Source organism: Patagioenas fasciata, chromosome 12, assembly GCF_037038585.1.
Source record: "Patagioenas fasciata isolate bPatFas1 chromosome 12, bPatFas1.hap1, whole genome shotgun sequence".
Taxonomy (NCBI): domain Eukaryota; kingdom Metazoa; phylum Chordata; class Aves; order Columbiformes; family Columbidae; genus Patagioenas; species Patagioenas fasciata.
In genome coordinates, this window is record NC_092531.1 from 9,229,745 (window position 1) to 9,246,759 (window position 17,015).

The following is a 17,015-nucleotide window of genomic DNA, read 5'->3' on the forward strand; positions in this document are numbered from 1 at the left end:
AGATGCATTACACAACTGTGGACATCAGCACCAGAACTGGCACAAGTTATTCTGGAACAGAACAGCCAACAACAAAACCATTCTTTTGGATTTCAGTCACTTCCAATTGAGCTGATATCAAGTTCACTAAAACATTAGCAGGATTTCAACAGCATGTTGCCTAGCAAGTTACAAAATAATGGCCACGTAGATATTGAAAGCTAAAGCTATTAAGTGTTGTGTGGTTTCTGGTTTCTAACCAAAAAGCCACATCTGAAAGACTGGTTCATCATTAACACTTTCTGCAGTCTTAGTTTCAGTATTTGGAATTAAATTACAAACATCACAAAAATCCAAAGCTGTTAAATTATAAAATTCTGAGTTGCTAAAAGAGAATTACAATACAATGAACAAATGGGTAGAGGGGAACATAAGCTAGAGACATGCTGTGAAGAAACAATCACCACTCATAACCCACTTGTGTCAGTCATGGAGAGGCTGAACCAGATAAATCTGGTTTCAGTTCGTCCAACAGGAGGAAAAGGATGGAAGAGGATTGATATGAGTCTATCTGCAGCTTTTTTATACTAATTCTACCCCCTCCCACAGTTTTGCTATCTTGATTTGGGAAGTAGCATAAAACTAACACCAATGTCAAATCAATTTAACTAGCCCTTCAATTAAGTCACAAGTCAAGCTTAACTTCATTTTCCCTTCAAAGCTACATCACGGTGATGTACAAAATAATACCACTAACTCTGGTCTATCACACACTTAATAGATACAGAGCATTTTACACTGTGTTACAGGAGTTGGGTGGGTTTTATACAATCCACTAGATATCTGTGAATTAAGAAAACAGCGTCGCAGTGGCATTACTCTCAAGATCAAGTATCAACCACGTTATCACATTTTAATTAATCAGCTGCTCCCTCCCAACACACCAACAGTTACTGCATTGCAAAGTTTGAGACAGAAGCAGACTTGAAGGTGAGGTGTAAACTGAATGTCAGTACCAACCTAACATTTGACCAAAGATGTATTTTAGTAAGGTAATTGATCAGCTAGTCAGCCACACAACATATGTAATGAAATCGTTGAGAACAATTAGCACTATAAATATTTAGTTACACTATATAATAAGGGCATGTTTTTACTAAGGCTTCATGACATTTTTTTAAGAGGTTTAAATATGTTGTCTTAAAGAAATAACACACACAAAAACATTACAAAGTTATTTTATCATTTATTTCAAGTGCTTAGCCTCCATAACAGCTACAGTACAAGAACCACAGTCCCATAAGAGAAAGCCAGACAAAGAAAAACTGTTGTCCTTTCAGGCTATCATATACACAAGATTTATTTTCTTCAAATTTCAGGCACAGTAGTGTTTCACTATTACAGCTTCTTAACTAATGATTCACCATAGCCTAGATCAATGCATAAAGCAAACAAAATAGTATATGGCACTGAATATCAAATGGGCATTGTTTCAATAAATGTTGTGGTATCTCCAATTCTACTAACTGCCAATCAAAAAAAAAAAAAAAAGCACGCACTAGTATCGCAGCAACTTTACCTGCTCATGACCTCAAGTACATAGTTTTTGCAATACAACATGTTGCAGCATGTTGAAGGCTGGAAGTCAAAGTGCACTGTAAGACATGGTTTGAATCAAAATAGCAAGCCATGAATGGGGGTTGGAAGCAGGGGAATCCCCTTCCTTCTTGCTGCTATTTATAACTCAAGGCAAGTAAAGTCATTTCCAATTTAACAGGCAGTTCTCAAAGCAACTTCTTCTGCAGAGGAGTAAAAAAGAAATTAAAGGCACAAACATTTCAAACACCATTCTAAGGAAGTGATTGGAAAACTTTGCAAGCCAGCAAGACACACTTTGACCATTTCTACAACACATACAAATCAAAGTCAGCATTTAGCGTTCTGTGGATGGTTTTTACTTTAATGCCAAATAAAGTGAACTTGGAAGTATCTGGCATTGAAATGAGTAAATAAGGAACAGTAATACCAACTTTCCTACAGCTGAGAAGCTGCAGAAAAGAACAGATTTTGCATTGGTTGGACTAATCTGAAAATTTGGCTTCGCTGCAAGTCTGCTTTATAAAGCAGACTTCAATCTTTGGAAATAACTTTCAAATGGAATCCTGAGTTTCTAACTCAACCCAGAAACAGTGTGTAAGATGAAATACATTGTTCTTTGTTTCCCCACAACAACAGTATCAAAGCACACAGTTGATCAAGACTTCTATGCTACTGTCAGTCAGAAGCTGTCCTAACACTGTCACACTAATTTAAATGTAAAATTATAAACATAAGAACACTTTCAATTTTCGAAAGCTGAGGAGGGGAATCAATTTGCCAGGCACACTGGAAGTCAACTAAGTCTTCTGTCAATACACTAGCCAAATAATTTTTTGCCCCATGTAGATCAAGAAGCTAGATACTGCAATACAGTCTATTCATGCTACTAATTTCTGCAAAAACTGAGCTGTGCTCAGCAGTGTAGCTAATCACATCAGGAAGCTCATTGGTAGATGTTTCTACACATAAGAAACTGTAAATCAGTTCAAAGACAGAGTTGCTTTTTGGGGAGCCCAAGTGGTCTATTCTCCGAAATTGGACACAGGAGATAATTTTTATGGCATTCATCTAAAGTAATGAAACCCAAATATAATTAAAGAAACATATTTTTCCAAAGTCTTAGTTTTAATAAAACAGGATTGGTTCTTTCCAAAACAGAAACATAGAATACTAATTGTAGCAATTCATAAAACAATGAGCGCTTGCTATGCAGGCAGATAAATCTTCCAAGGAACAACCACTTTGACACAGGTTGCACTCCAATATGCAGCTAATAAGTATTTCAGTAGTGCTCACCATGGCAGTAGTTTAGGAAAAAAAATGCCAAAAAATGTGTGTGCACAGGCGTGTGTGTTGGAATAAACACTAACAGAGAGCAATTCAGAATGAATGCATTTTTACCATAAGTATACAGAATGTTTACAGCATACCAAAATGGGCTGCTCACATTCCAGGTGCAAGTCAAGGTTAGCAAGATGTTACTGTTTTGCCATTAGAAACAAGCCAGAAACTTAAAACCATACACTTAACAGTTCATATTAATTTTAATCAAACTTGCAACATATTAAATCCTAAATAAGGCACAAGTAGAAAGCATGTTAGAAGCAAAAAACCTTACAAGTTCTTCAGCCAAAGTGGCATTAATGCTCAGGAAGCTGGGAAAAACTGTAAGTTACATGTCACTGAAAGATGGGGTTAGTTTCACCACTTTGAGTACAAAAAGAGAAATATATCCCCATGCAAAATGAATCAAACACTTTTACCCTTTCCTAAAGTGTTGACTATTTCAAGACAAAATATCATCAGGTATGTAACCTAGCTCAAAAATACTAGGTTTTATTTTTAATACTAACTGTAAGAGATGGCAACTCGTTCATCAAGGACAAAAGTTGCACTTTCATTATCAAAAATAATTGAACTTGTCTCCATGCAGCATTGTTAAAAAATACCGAAACAATTGTTTTCAGAAGCAGTTTTCAGCTTATTATGCCAGTACCTCAGATATCCAAGTCTATAATTGAATTACATGCTTCACATTTTCTTATTCTAAAATAAAGTGTTTAATAAAATAGATTCCTTCACCCATAGCTTTTGTTTATTTTTATTCTGCTAACTATATTTTTTAAAAAGTTACTACTTTTTAATCATGGGTTTGGGTAATTCCTGTTGAGTGATACTATAAACACCACTGGATTCAAGTATCAGCTGTACAGGAACCAAACCCCCTACAGCAACAAGGTTAGGCATGCCATTTGTTGACTACACTTAAAGCAGCATCTATCAACCAGCCAGACCTGTAACGGGCCACCTCTGGAAGCTGAAGCTGCCTTTTTTTTTTTTTCTAATAATGCAACAGTTTGAATATATTAGGTAACTGCATACTTCTGCAAATTAAGAAGAGACTTTTAACACTATCAACACTGATGCAGAAAATCTACTCTCAGAGTTTCTCAAGTGCTATTAGAATACAGCAATTCAGATTTGTTATTTCCATTATGCTCAGTGAGTATATGAAACATTACTGGAGAATGCAAACTGAAAGAAGGGATAGAGGAATGCAAGTTTAATAAAGCTTCAAATGCAAGCTGTAGGTTAAAAAAATGCCTGCAAAGTCAATATTCCAAATTAAATTTTCAAATCCAAACCTGACATTCTGGCTCAGGAACTCAATTTGCTATGACACACATATTTACTTACTTCCACCTTGCCCATCAAGGTCTCTGCCTTCACCTTTGACAGAGCAATTACACACCTCTAATACTTTTGAGAACGGTAAAATCCTGACCACTCAGCCAACCCTGCATATGCAATGCAAGAAAAAAAAAATGTTCCCCCTGGGCTCTCAACTTAAATTGTGCTGTTTGTGTTTGAAGTTGAGGACTTCTGTTGTAGCATGCATAACCACATCAGTCCTGCCCATACGGCTTCTCAGCTGTGATCCCTGAAAGTGACAGAGTCCACAGATCGGTTACACACTGTGTAAAGAGAAAGAAATATCAGATGACAGGAGAACTTGGCCTTAAGCTACCAAACCCACTTTTCTCTAAGAGAGAATGAAGAAACCAAAAATGGATTACAGTAATTAATTGATACAGGGTACAATACATCATCATTCCATGTACACAAATGCTGCAAAAATAGTTCCAGATTTCAATTCATGTCTGAGCACCTCAGCAGCTTAGGCACAAAGGATGGTCCTTGTCTCTGACTTCGAATAACCTTGTTAAAGCATTCAAAAATCAATACCATGTACTCCTGAGTCTGTTTTTCCTTAAGAAATCAAAGAAATAATCTTAAAGTTAGATCATTTATGTTCTTCAAAAATCAATGAATATATAGTTATTTCTGATCATCAATCGTAATTAGGTGGATTTATTAGGATTGTAAATTGTCAACAGCCAAGGCCATAGGCCATATTGGTGCCCATTTTCAACACATCATATATGAGCATATTTTACACACACATTTCCTAGAGCCCTGAGTCTCCTGTACACAGATTCCCATAGTGTTTCAAAGGCTTTGACCCATGCCTCTGTGTATAACTGGAAATTTGTGTTTGGTATATTACAAGATATCTAGTATATGCAACAGAAAGCACAACTTCACCACTTCATTAATAAATTAGTTTACCTTCAAGGTTATTCTTTTGACACTTTATGGAGGCAGCCCGAACTACTATAAGATACATTTGGAGGCACTTATAAAGTGTAATTCATCTCCATAAACCTCCTCAAAAAACCCTACAAACATTTATTTACTTGAACACTATCACAGTCCCTCTTGTAATTACAAAACTGTGGTATATAGTTTATATTCTATGTACAGTTTTCTGTGTTGCCTGAAGAAGCACTTTGCTAAGCTGTAAGCCTAAACCCATGGGATATAGGTGTAATCTAGGGCCCTAGGAAATAACATGTCTTTTCTTTAGTTTCCAAGGTCCCATGGTCACCACAGAGACCTAAACAATAACTATCTGTATTTTGCATTTCCAGCTTATATGATTAACAACACCTTAAAAAAAAACAAACCAAAACAACACAACCACACCAAACCAAACACTAAATGCAGACAAAGCAATTACAAAGGTATCTCAGTGCAACAAGACCTTGAAACAGCAGCTCAAAAGATGATGCAACCACCCAGTTCAATGTGAGAAGATATCAACATTCACACACATTTCATATAGATCTAGAAGCGTGTAAACCGCTTCCTGTGTACACTTGGGTTTATGTAGGACTATATGTAAGTTTCTATGTGTAGACATTGGAGCAAGACAATTGAGCATACACTGAAAAAGGAGAGCATGTGGGAAAACGAGAATCTTTTTCCTTCTGATTCAAGGATTTCAAAACTGAGTTACTGGGAAGTTCCTTATCTCCACAACCAGAGAAGCATTACCTTTTGACTATATATTATTTTTCCTCTCAAAGACTCAAGAAACACTTCTCCTTTGTTCAGTTGCAGGATACAACTATTGCAAGACTTGCCCCCAAACAAGCCAAGAACCAACATTTAGAAACCACTAGCTACCAGTATAAACAAAGCAAAATGAATGTTTATTGTATTCTAAGTTGCAGCACCCTTCAGACTTTTCCACATAACATCAGAAAAGTTTCACTTATCAGCTTATTTCTTCAAGCTCAAAAAAAAAAAAATTAAAAATCAGACTCTTCTAAAGTAAATAATTATTTCAAGTGATGTAGTTGTTCATTCATTCCACTAGGAAGATACAGAACTGTATCATTCCTTTGCAGTATAGTATTTTGGTTAGAGAACCTTAAGCACAGTCTTTATCCCCCTCAAGTGCAGGTAGCAGTCACTCTCCACAGTGTATTAGACAGATAATTTAAAGCTTTGCATAACAGAGAAGTCATCTTTGACAAAACAGCTATTGTCAAAACTCTCCTAAGGGCATCCTCTTTACTTAAAGATCTTGATAGGTAGCTTTAGAGGGACATACTGATTCATGTATTTCACTGCAAAAGAGATGGGATGCTTTTCCCTTCTGTGTGCCAAAAAAGCCTTTCGAAGTAGATATATCTCAATATGTAGCAACAAGTGCAGTAAACTCTACATATCTAGCCACATAAGCTGCAATCTGGAGCCATCCATGTCCCCTGAAACCTTTCTTACCACTGAGATCAATGTTTGTTGATGGTGTCTTTAATCCCTACTTTGTTTCTTCAATAAGCAAACAAGCGTTCAATGGAAACAAAGGGATGCTGGAAATGCACATATTCAGTCTTTAATGTTACGCTCTAAATTCGTTCTTTAGTTAAGTATTAGTCAGGACTTCCGTATGACACTAAAGCTTTCTTGCTGAACACAGATTCCTTTTTACAACCCCTTGAATTTCTGGACTACAGGACTTATATCAAGATGTTGCACACGACCTGAGTTTCATTTCATTGTTCCCGAGACAACCATTACCAAACCAGAGTATGCCTAACAATAACCCAGATCCACCTGTTTACATTCTTCATCAAGCCTTACCATTTTGAATCTTTTCTGCAAATACTTCAGTTTGGCCCCACTTGGCATCAGCTGCATTCTGGAGAACAAGCTGGTTTTGGGCAAGCATTCCATAATTCTAAACAAGAAACATTAAAGAGAAGCAAAGGTTGGCTTTGTCCTACTTCCTACAGTTCCTCTATCAAATGTGTGCTTGTTTCTCTAACTAATGGTTACTGATACACCCACACTGATAAAAAGTGAGATTTTCAACCAACACTGTGGAAAGACAGTATTTCACCAGCTACTAACAAAACAGTCATATTCCTTAGGGAAGCTCAACTATACAAATACTAGGTTTTCATTAGCTTATTACTTACAAAGAAACATTTTCCTATTGCTTAGTTGAATGTGCCCTGAGTGTTGTCAGAAGCAAGCTTTTCTAATTCTAAGCTACTTGGAGGTATCTTAAGTGTGAATTGCTCAAATTTAAAATTGCAAATTCTCGACAAGCACAAGTATTTCAAACATCTACAGATTTACCAGGAAAAAAAACCACAACTGACTTCTATTTAACACTAGACACCAAAAAGGGAGATAAATTTCACTTGCAGAAGTCTCCAGCATCCTAATTCACTTGTCATGTGTCATGAGAGACTTAGGCCCCACAAAATAAACTCAACAAAAATGTGCCAAATAAAAGACAGCTAAATTGGAGACTCTTCTTACAGAAGAACCTAACTTGAAAAAAATGAAAACAGAAAAACACACAAAAAACAAGATACCACAACACACATTTCTATTAAACACATCAGAAATATGTGTTGGTACAAAATACAACTGCTCTAGCAAGTCTATTTCTATGAAGCGATGGCTGCTTTCTGTATCTGAACATGGTAGTACAAAGACTATTTCACAATGCAATTTTTGTTTAAATAAGGAAAGGTACACCTTAAGCATCAAATTTTGAATATATAGTCCAGAAAAAACCCCAACAATTCATCAATACCTCACTACTGCAAATCTTCATTCTTTACAAAGCTGTAACTACAGGGTTGTTTTAAAAAATACTCTTTTCTTATTTTTCTTCTTATTCTTTTATTTTCTGTCTTCATTCTACATTTTGCTTTGGTTTTAAGAAGTGCCTTGTAAGCAACTTTCAAAAAGCAACAGTCTGTTTTATCTTTCATTTTCTTACCCAAAGGACTGTTATCTGCAATCCCACCTTGCTTTTGCATCTTGTTCAGGGGCTAAAGTTGTACTTCATTCCTTACAGCTCACATGACAACTACAGAAAGCCTAGCCATACATGAAGAGATACACTTACTGGGAGGGTACCAAGACAGTACTGGTGTCTGATAGCAGAAGCTTAGCAGGTACTTGAAATTTATCTTTAAAAGAAAACACTGCAGCCTCAGGCAAGGTGAGAACTACATGGAGTTGACTGCTAAAACTGAGGAAGAATTGCTGTCCCTTCTAACAAATCCCAAATGACTTTAAAAACAAACAAACAAACAAAAAGCAAACCACACAACACAAAACACAACATGCAACCAAAACTTCAATCATTTAGGAATGGTTATTTCTATAAGTTTAACTAGCATGACTTAAGGCCACAATTCACAAAGTCATGCTCATAAAAATTTGCAGGCTGTCACAGCACACATGGGTCAAATTACTAAATACCATATTTTCAAGTACAAGAACAAGAAGCAAGTGAATACAAGGGATTCTATCCAGGGAAATGCACAAATCTTTGAAAGCTCTCTACAGTTGCAATCTTGCTCAAATCACCTCTGACCCTGAAGACACTGAAGTGTTGTGTTATGTCAGATACACAGAGATGCCATGACAGATTTTACTTTTGCTTCAAAATCCCTGTGCATCATCTGATCTCCTACCCCCAGTACAAGCTCCTTGTCAGACACATTATGAGGTAAAATCAACAATCTAATCAGATCGGACACAAAGTTGGCCAAAAAGATTTGAAATTATTAAGATTACTATTTGAAATATGGATTTATGTCTGTTAACATTTATGATGAACCTCTCCCTAAGTGTACACCGTACCTTGAGAAATTAGCTAATGATAGTAGGTGGTCATCAAGATTAGCAAGACATTTAAAAACTAAGCACTCAGAATATGAGTACAAATCTCTACAATTTCTTCAGCACTGGTTTCAAGTAATGAATACTCAATATACTTAGAAAAAAAAAATCACTGAACTTAACAATAGATCTTCCGAAGCCTCTTTTAAGGTTTCTTATTTAATATCATAAGAGACAAAGCCACATAGCATTGGGAAAGCACTTGGTTTTCCTGCTGCTGTGAAAAATGTCTGAAATAATACATAGAAAAAAAATATGGCATTCCTTTGTCAGCAAATACTGCTGGAAGACACATAGAAAACAGCTGAAAATTTGAAGAAACAAGTATTAGAACAAATTATGCGGTGTGGGAGGTTTGCTACACTGTTAGCTGAAAGTACCAGTGTTTCTAACATGTCTCATCTTACAGTATGTGCTAGATTGTTTCAGGGATGAAATACACTGGGAACTACTTTTTTGCAAATCACTACAGGAAAGATGTACTGGAGAACACTCAACATACTCTCAGCAGTAAATTATTTCTTCAATAGAAACAATGTTCTATGGGAAAAGTCTCCAAGTGTAATCCCTGATGGAATGGCTGCTTTACCTGGAATTTTAAAAATAAAGGATACCAGTTACAGACAGAACCACATGTGAAATTCTTACCCTGCTTCATTAATAAGCAAACTATTGCAGCAAAGTTGCAGTCAGAAGTGCACAAAGTGCTACAGGATGTCATTGATACAGTTCATTTTATAAAAATAAGACCTTTAAATAGTAGAATCCCTACAATATCTTGTAATGAGATGAGGAGTGGCCAAGAAAGTAATATTCCCATACTGAGGTTTGCTAGTTATCTTGTGGCAAAGTGCTTAAAAAAATCTCTCAAACTTAAAGATGCATTATGCATTTTTGTTTTTGAGAAAGACAACTTCAAAATTTGCTGACCTTTTCTGTGATGACAAGCAGCTGACAGTAGTATGCTACCTAGCAGATATTCTCAAAAAATTATACACTTAAGATGTCCCTTCAAGGTAAAGCTGACATTTTAACAGTGAGTAAGAAAGTAAACATCTTTCAAAAAAAACCTCACTCTACAGAGGTTGTTTTGCAAATGATGTTTGGAAATGTTTCCACCATTAAGTAACTCTGTTGCTGAAAGTGATGCATCACCTATAAAAACCTCTCAAATCTGTATACTTAAAAGACTTGGAAACAGACTTTGCTAACCTGTTTAAAAGTCTTTCAAAATAAGAGTTTCAGGGGTTTCTTAATACATTTGCTAAAAGTAGAAAAATGCAACAACTTCTCATTAGTTTGCAAGAACAACTGATTGACATCAGAGAAGATGAAAATTTAATAGATGAATTCCAAGAAAAACTTTCACATAATTAGTGTATTGGAATGGAAAATTAGTATCACGATTTAGTAAGCACAACTAACAATGTACTTCTTCCATTTGGATCTATGTATCTTTGTGAGGTGTCTTTTTCAGCTATGACAGCCATTAAAACCAAATATTGAAATCAGCTAAACTTAGAACCAGATCTTCAAATAGATGTATCGAAGTGTTAAACCAAGATTCTTTTTAAAACAGTGAATCAAATTCAAACACACAGTTCTCCCTAAAATATTTTTTTAACGAAAGCAAGAAGGGGTTTTGTTAAAAAAATATATCTTTTTAAATAGTGCTTTTCATCCTCTCAATTTCTGTTTTAGTATACATTTCATAATTTTCATTATATTAGTAGAGTAGTATACGTATAATTTATAAGTAAATACACATTTCCAGGGTGCATGTTCACAAATGTTCTACTGATAAGGGTGTGAGACCAAAACATCTTTGGAAACAAGTGCCTTAAATGACCTAGTCAGCTGATAATACTATTTCAAAAACATTAAGGTCATTACTGACTGTAATGAGATCTACCTGGAACACAGTGTTTTAAATTTTTAGGGTTTGGTCTAAAGTAACAGGGCTTTTGCCCTCATATGCAGAGGGCATTCTTAACACTTCAAACTGCAATTTATCTTTGAAAAGGAATGATAATAACATTGTGTAGGAACACATTTTTCCTGCAGATATATTCACAATCATTACTGAGTCACTTTCATAGCCTGGCCTTAGAGTTGTTTCAGTAGTGGTCTGCTTGGTTCCTCAGGGCACATCTACCCTTCTAACTGGTTGCAGGCTTCGTTTATCTGTTAAATATTCTCCAACAACTGCTGCATAAGTAGTTCACCTTAACCACACACTTACACCACAATCGAGGTATTTTTCTGTCTCACCTCTTTGCCACTAGAGCCCTGCCATTCTGTTGGAGCATTCTTACAAAGGTAGCCCACAGTTCTGACATGAAATCATTAAGAATCTTTTCTACCCAGGCCTTCAAAATATTTTAAAGCTTCATCTTGTGGGATTCCTTACAGGAAAGCAATGTAATTGTGGGACTTCCACTCCGCCGTTTCTCAGTTCATATCTCTTGCTTTTTGGTAGGAGGAATGGATTAGAATTTGCCTAGCACCTTGACCACCATGCTAATTAACACAAAAAGGCTGCTGAAAGCTTTTGCTTTCAAGAAGTACACAAGAGGAATTATAATGTTAAGTGTACTGTACAAGAAGTCACCTGAGAACCATGAGCACTTCCCTAAATCTTCTCATGGAGCAATTTCACTCAAATATTTGGATTACAGCTCAGGCAGCCATCAGCTGTTGGGATGGATGGCTCTGTGCTGCAAACCAAACAGCAACAAAAAAAGTTGTTAGGATAGTAAAAGTAACACTTACTGCTTCCCTCTCCAAAATACTACCAAGACATTTGCATACTTGGGGCTTTCTAACTGTACTATGCCACTAGGTGGTCACCTACTGAACACAACTGTTCTTTTTCTCAAGATCGCCAAGCATCAAACTATTTTCCATGGTACTAGAAGGCTTCATGTCAATGTTGAACGGTTTGCTGTGACTGCTACAAGTGGTTTTTTCAAGGCCGGACCATTTTCTTTCAGGAACAACCACACAGCAGTGGCTAGACATCTCTGTGTAAGAGGTATCTACATGTTCTTGAATGAGCTGGCCATTTTGAACCAAACAATGGGAAGCATACGGAAGAGAAAGACCGAATGCCTTAGGTCCTCCAACCACCCACAACTCATGCTGTAGCATCACTAACAGACCATCCTTCTGCTTCCTGGAAAAGTTCATTTTATTTAGCCTGGTCTTTGCCTTCTTGGCTCTGTAAGGACAGAGAGAGAACAAAAATGTCACTACCCATACAGTACCTGAGAACACACTTGAACTACCACCTTACACATCTACATCCTCTACATACAAAGGCCTCGGACAAGACCTGTTAGATCCCTGCAACCTCATTTCTCTCTGTCTGGGTTTGTTCTGTACTTAATCCATAGTCCAGTCTATCCAGTCTCACAAGGCAAAGTTTAGTTAATTATTCTTTCTTCACAGGTTGCAGTCCTCCGTACATTCAGTTATGCTTCTCTTCTCCTCAGCCACTTTTAATTCTGGTTAGAATCCCAGTGCAGCTGAACAGGCAATCCAGCTATGATCAGACTGATATGGACCTTCCTCACAACTGCAAACACAGCCACTGAATTTGTTTAAAATATAAAAAAAAAATTCAGGGTTGGTACACACTACAAGATGTTGTTTTCTCATTTGCAGTCTGTACATCCTCAGCTGTTGCATGTAACATTTCTGAAGAGTACTTTAAATCACAACAGAGTGATCTCATTTCCCACAGCCTTTGCTTTTTTAAACTGAAATTGGACATTTACCTCTTCCTCCCTATAACAGTGCCTTTAGTGATACCCCTACCCAGGAGACGTGCCACTGGTTCCTTCTGCTTGACCCTGCTTTCCTACTGTGCAGTAGTGGCTCCCACTTGATCCTTTCCCCAGATAGTTCAGATACCTCCTTGCCAACAGCAGACATTTCTTCATACTGCAACAAGAGTTAACCTAGGAAAAACTTTCAGCCAAAAAAGGGAAAATCACAAGAAAAAAAAAAAAAACACAGAACTTGCAGGCTACAAAGAACTGTACCATTCAAGTTGAGCTTCATTATCATTTATTCATATATTCCTTTGTAGCCCCATTGCTAAATTTTGACTCTGTTCTGGTACTTCAACATTTTTATTGTGTCTAAGCATTATGTGCTTCAGTCCTACACCACCACCACATTCCTGCCAAAATCCCTCCTGTTAGATTACCATAGGTCTTTTCTTCACCAAGGATTATCATTCATGTCAAATATTCATAACCTGCTTTTGCTGTTTCCATTCTCTCCACCAAGTGCAACCTTGCTGTTTCCTCCTACACAGCATTTGGCACATTTAAATTGAACAAAGGTAAAATATACTTGCCATAAATGCCTTTAAAGCTAATTAATGTTTCCACCTGTACAAATTCAAGCCTGATTTTTACTATCAGCAAGTTTTGGAAACTGTTTTGTGCTCACATATTTACGTCATCTATATCTGAACTTTAAATTTCAAATTCCAGAAAAGCCACCATTTTCCAACTAGTATACACCACAGTATAAGCTAGACTCAAGGTAGCTGAATGGGTTATTTACCATGTTACAGATATCAACTCCCAAGAAAGGTAAGAGATCATTATATAAGAAACAAGAATGTATAATAAGAACAATACACAACTGTGAAGGCCTTTCTAAGCTGAAGACAACCCTCTTGTTTAAGAGGTTCTCACATCACTATGGCAAACACTTCAGCAAAACACTAAACACTTTGATAAACTATAGTAACAAATTTCTCCACCACAGCTGATAAATGTAAATTGTTATTCAACTTCAAAAACTAAGCAACTCATGTAGTACCATTGATTCTTTATCACCTCAAGTGTTATTTGCTGCAATTTAGAACAGTGAGAGTCTCCAGCTTATTACTAGGTTAAATGTCACTTTTTCATGGAAATAAGAAATCTCAACCTTACAAAAGTTGCCAGATAGAAAGACACAAGGTTCATTTACAATTCAGTTCAAACTTTCTTTCTGCTTCCCAAACACAGAAAGATGAGCTACCTGCTGAGAATGCAAGGAAGGCAGTTTCAAGTGCCAGCCTGACCCATCCTGGCAGAAATTCAACTGGTTGCTGCCAAGTAAAGGTACTACAAGTAAGTCAGCACTGTAGTACTGTAAAGATATTTTAAGACCAGGCTTATTGTTGTATGGTCACCCTCACCTTGTGAAGTCAGTCTGTGTTTTCTAGCTTTATGAAGATTGTTGGGTAAAAAGGCACTGGAGCCTTGAGCATTGAGAAGATGGATCTCTGGGGATGGAATCCCAGCTTGCAACTGGAAGTGGAATATATAAACATGTTATCACAATTGCTTCAAGTACACAGGCTAATTCAAACTCCTTCCCAAGATAAGCACATGTGCATGCAACACACCCAGGGAAATGGCTCTCTGACACTACTGTGAAATGGGTTTTCAGCAGTGTTACAGGAACAGAAACCTAGATTACAAGTCTGGTATCAAAGCTAACCACAGGCTCCTCACTATTTTCTCATCCTCAAGTGTATCAGTCTCACTCAAAAGTCATGCCTTTACCGCACCCATAGATAGATGGCCACAGTTCTCTAAAGATTAATCAGACCCACAATTTCAGCATCCTGTGGATCAGATGAGCATTTATACATCTACATAGCTCAGGCTACCTTCAAGGTAACCATTCTTTTTGAAAATGAATGGATTGTTTAATCACAACAATAAAAATAAGACACAAAAGAGGTTAGGACACAATGTCCATAATCAGCACAATCTCTTCCACCAAGTTGCAAAACTCTGATTATTCTGCTTCACATAGCCTCTGGTACTTAGGAGCCAGGCTGCTCTGAAAAGCAAACAAAACCAACCACCTAACTTCTGCTTTATCATTTGCATCTCCCCTGCCCCAAAAAATTCTTCAGTTCAATTTAATATATATTCCTGTAACCTTGTGTGGTCAAAAGCAGAACCCCAGAAACCAAAGCCTGCATTCCCCTTCAGGTACCAACAGGCAGGACTACCCAAAACTACCATTTCCAGCTATATACCAGTAACATTCATCCAACTGACACACCAAAATCCAAAAGTAAACAAATGAAACGTAATACACAAAACACTGCCAATTAAGACAGCCTCCCCCTATTTGCAACAACACCCAACCATTTTGTTTGCTGTTCTCAATTTGCATCAGCATTCTATTGTCTGCAGAAACATGCATAAGCAGACTTGCCAAACCTTTTAAGGAATCGAGAACAGGGGATAAAAAAAGGATTTTTGAAATCTGCATACAGTGGTCTGTAAACACATTCACACTTCTTTCCTAATTATGACCTGCTGCAAAGGCAGCATCTGGATAAGAACTTCTTAGCAAGAAAGTCCTTGCACTAAAAAAAAAAAAAAATCAGGATGCCTACACATTTGGTAGTTTATTGAAATCTCAGGTTCAGATAGGACTAGGAGCTGAGAATTACTTCAAATGGTGTTTTTGATACTTTAATGCTGAAATAGAGGATTGGAATGATGCATCAGCAAATGGTATTGCTCACATTTCATTAACAGACCACACTGGTATCCCAACAGTTATCTGACACTACAATGCCACAAGAAGGAATGGAGGTGGATGTCTGTACTACTGTCTAGATGTGGTGACTAATTAAGTACTAGTGTTTTTGGAAGCTGCCTAGACCTTGCATTTGCACAGATTTAATAGATATATATTATATAGCTAAGCATATAAAGTGACACAATCCAAATATTAACACTTCAGAACATCCTTGCTGTGCAGTCTAATCTTTGTAGAAACAATATCAAATAAGAAGTGTTCACAGCAAAAAATGTGAGTCTTCATGACGATTATGCAGTTCAAGCTATGCCACAGCCAGAAAATTCTTTCAAGGCCACTCCTTCCTCTACAAAATAAAAGACCTGAATCTACTGCAGTGGTGTTTCATACTAATCAGTTATATTTATAACTATAGATGCATTCCCAAATGTAAGTAGAATTCAGTGATTAGATTAGCTGGCAAATGATCAAAGAAGTCTAAGTAAAACTGGACAACAAACCAAGCTCAGAGCAAAATTACTTAATCCTTTGCAGTTCAAATGCAAGTTCATATTTCTCATCATCTACTCCTAACCAATCTACCCATCACACACAGGCCTCCCCAAAGACCTCTTACCCTCTCAGACACTACTACAGTGCAATGGCAACATTTCAAATCAACTTAAATTAGGCTGTACTACATTCCATTACATGATATCATGCAACAGATGTTACTCTAAGAACACACAAGACAATTATTCAGGGTAAACCGCTATAATCTGAATGGTGAAATGAATGAGTACCCTATATGAAATTGCTGTAGTCTTTATCAAGTTTTATACTGAGATTTGGAATTTAAATATTGACCGAGTTTGTCACAGTTAATCCAAAGGCTTTGACTGGTAACCAGAAACAAGTATTCTTATCTTACTTACGCTAAATAATTTTGCCACCAACAAATAAGGTAGATGAAAAGCCCACTTTACCCTTTAGTTCTGCAGTAACCAGTGAGTTAAATGATACATTAGGAAACTCAAATGAAACACACTTCCCGCCCCGGCCCCCCCCATCCCCCCCCCTCCCCAAGCAGTGTGGTAACCTTCAATCTCAAGGCATTGCCTTGAAAACACCATGTTTTGAAAATTAAAGCAGAAAAAAGGTAGTTCAGCCAACTTAATTTATAGTTAAATTAGCAAAGAGCTGTACTGTTGGAAGAATAGCTGACCATTATCTCAAACAGATACAAAATCTTTTCATATACTAAAATTTGTAAGGTATTTATAACTAACACTGGCAGCTTGCACTCATACTTGCAACACATTGCC

General features: G+C 36.8%; 1 protein-coding gene across 5 annotated transcripts in view; it reads right to left on the reverse strand.

Moving 5' to 3' along the window:
• Positions 1-17,015, reverse strand: part of TLN2 (talin 2) — a 163,241-nt gene that overhangs the window by 144,065 nt on the left and 2,161 nt on the right. Inside the window, exon 2 of one of the 5 annotated variants that reach the window (XM_071813813.1) lies at positions 14,342-14,453. The exons of the other annotated variants lie outside the window; for them this stretch is intronic. The gene's annotated coding sequence lies outside the window, so the exon portion shown is untranslated. The remainder of the gene's footprint in view (positions 1-14,341; positions 14,454-17,015) is intronic. 5 annotated transcript variants of the gene reach the window in all.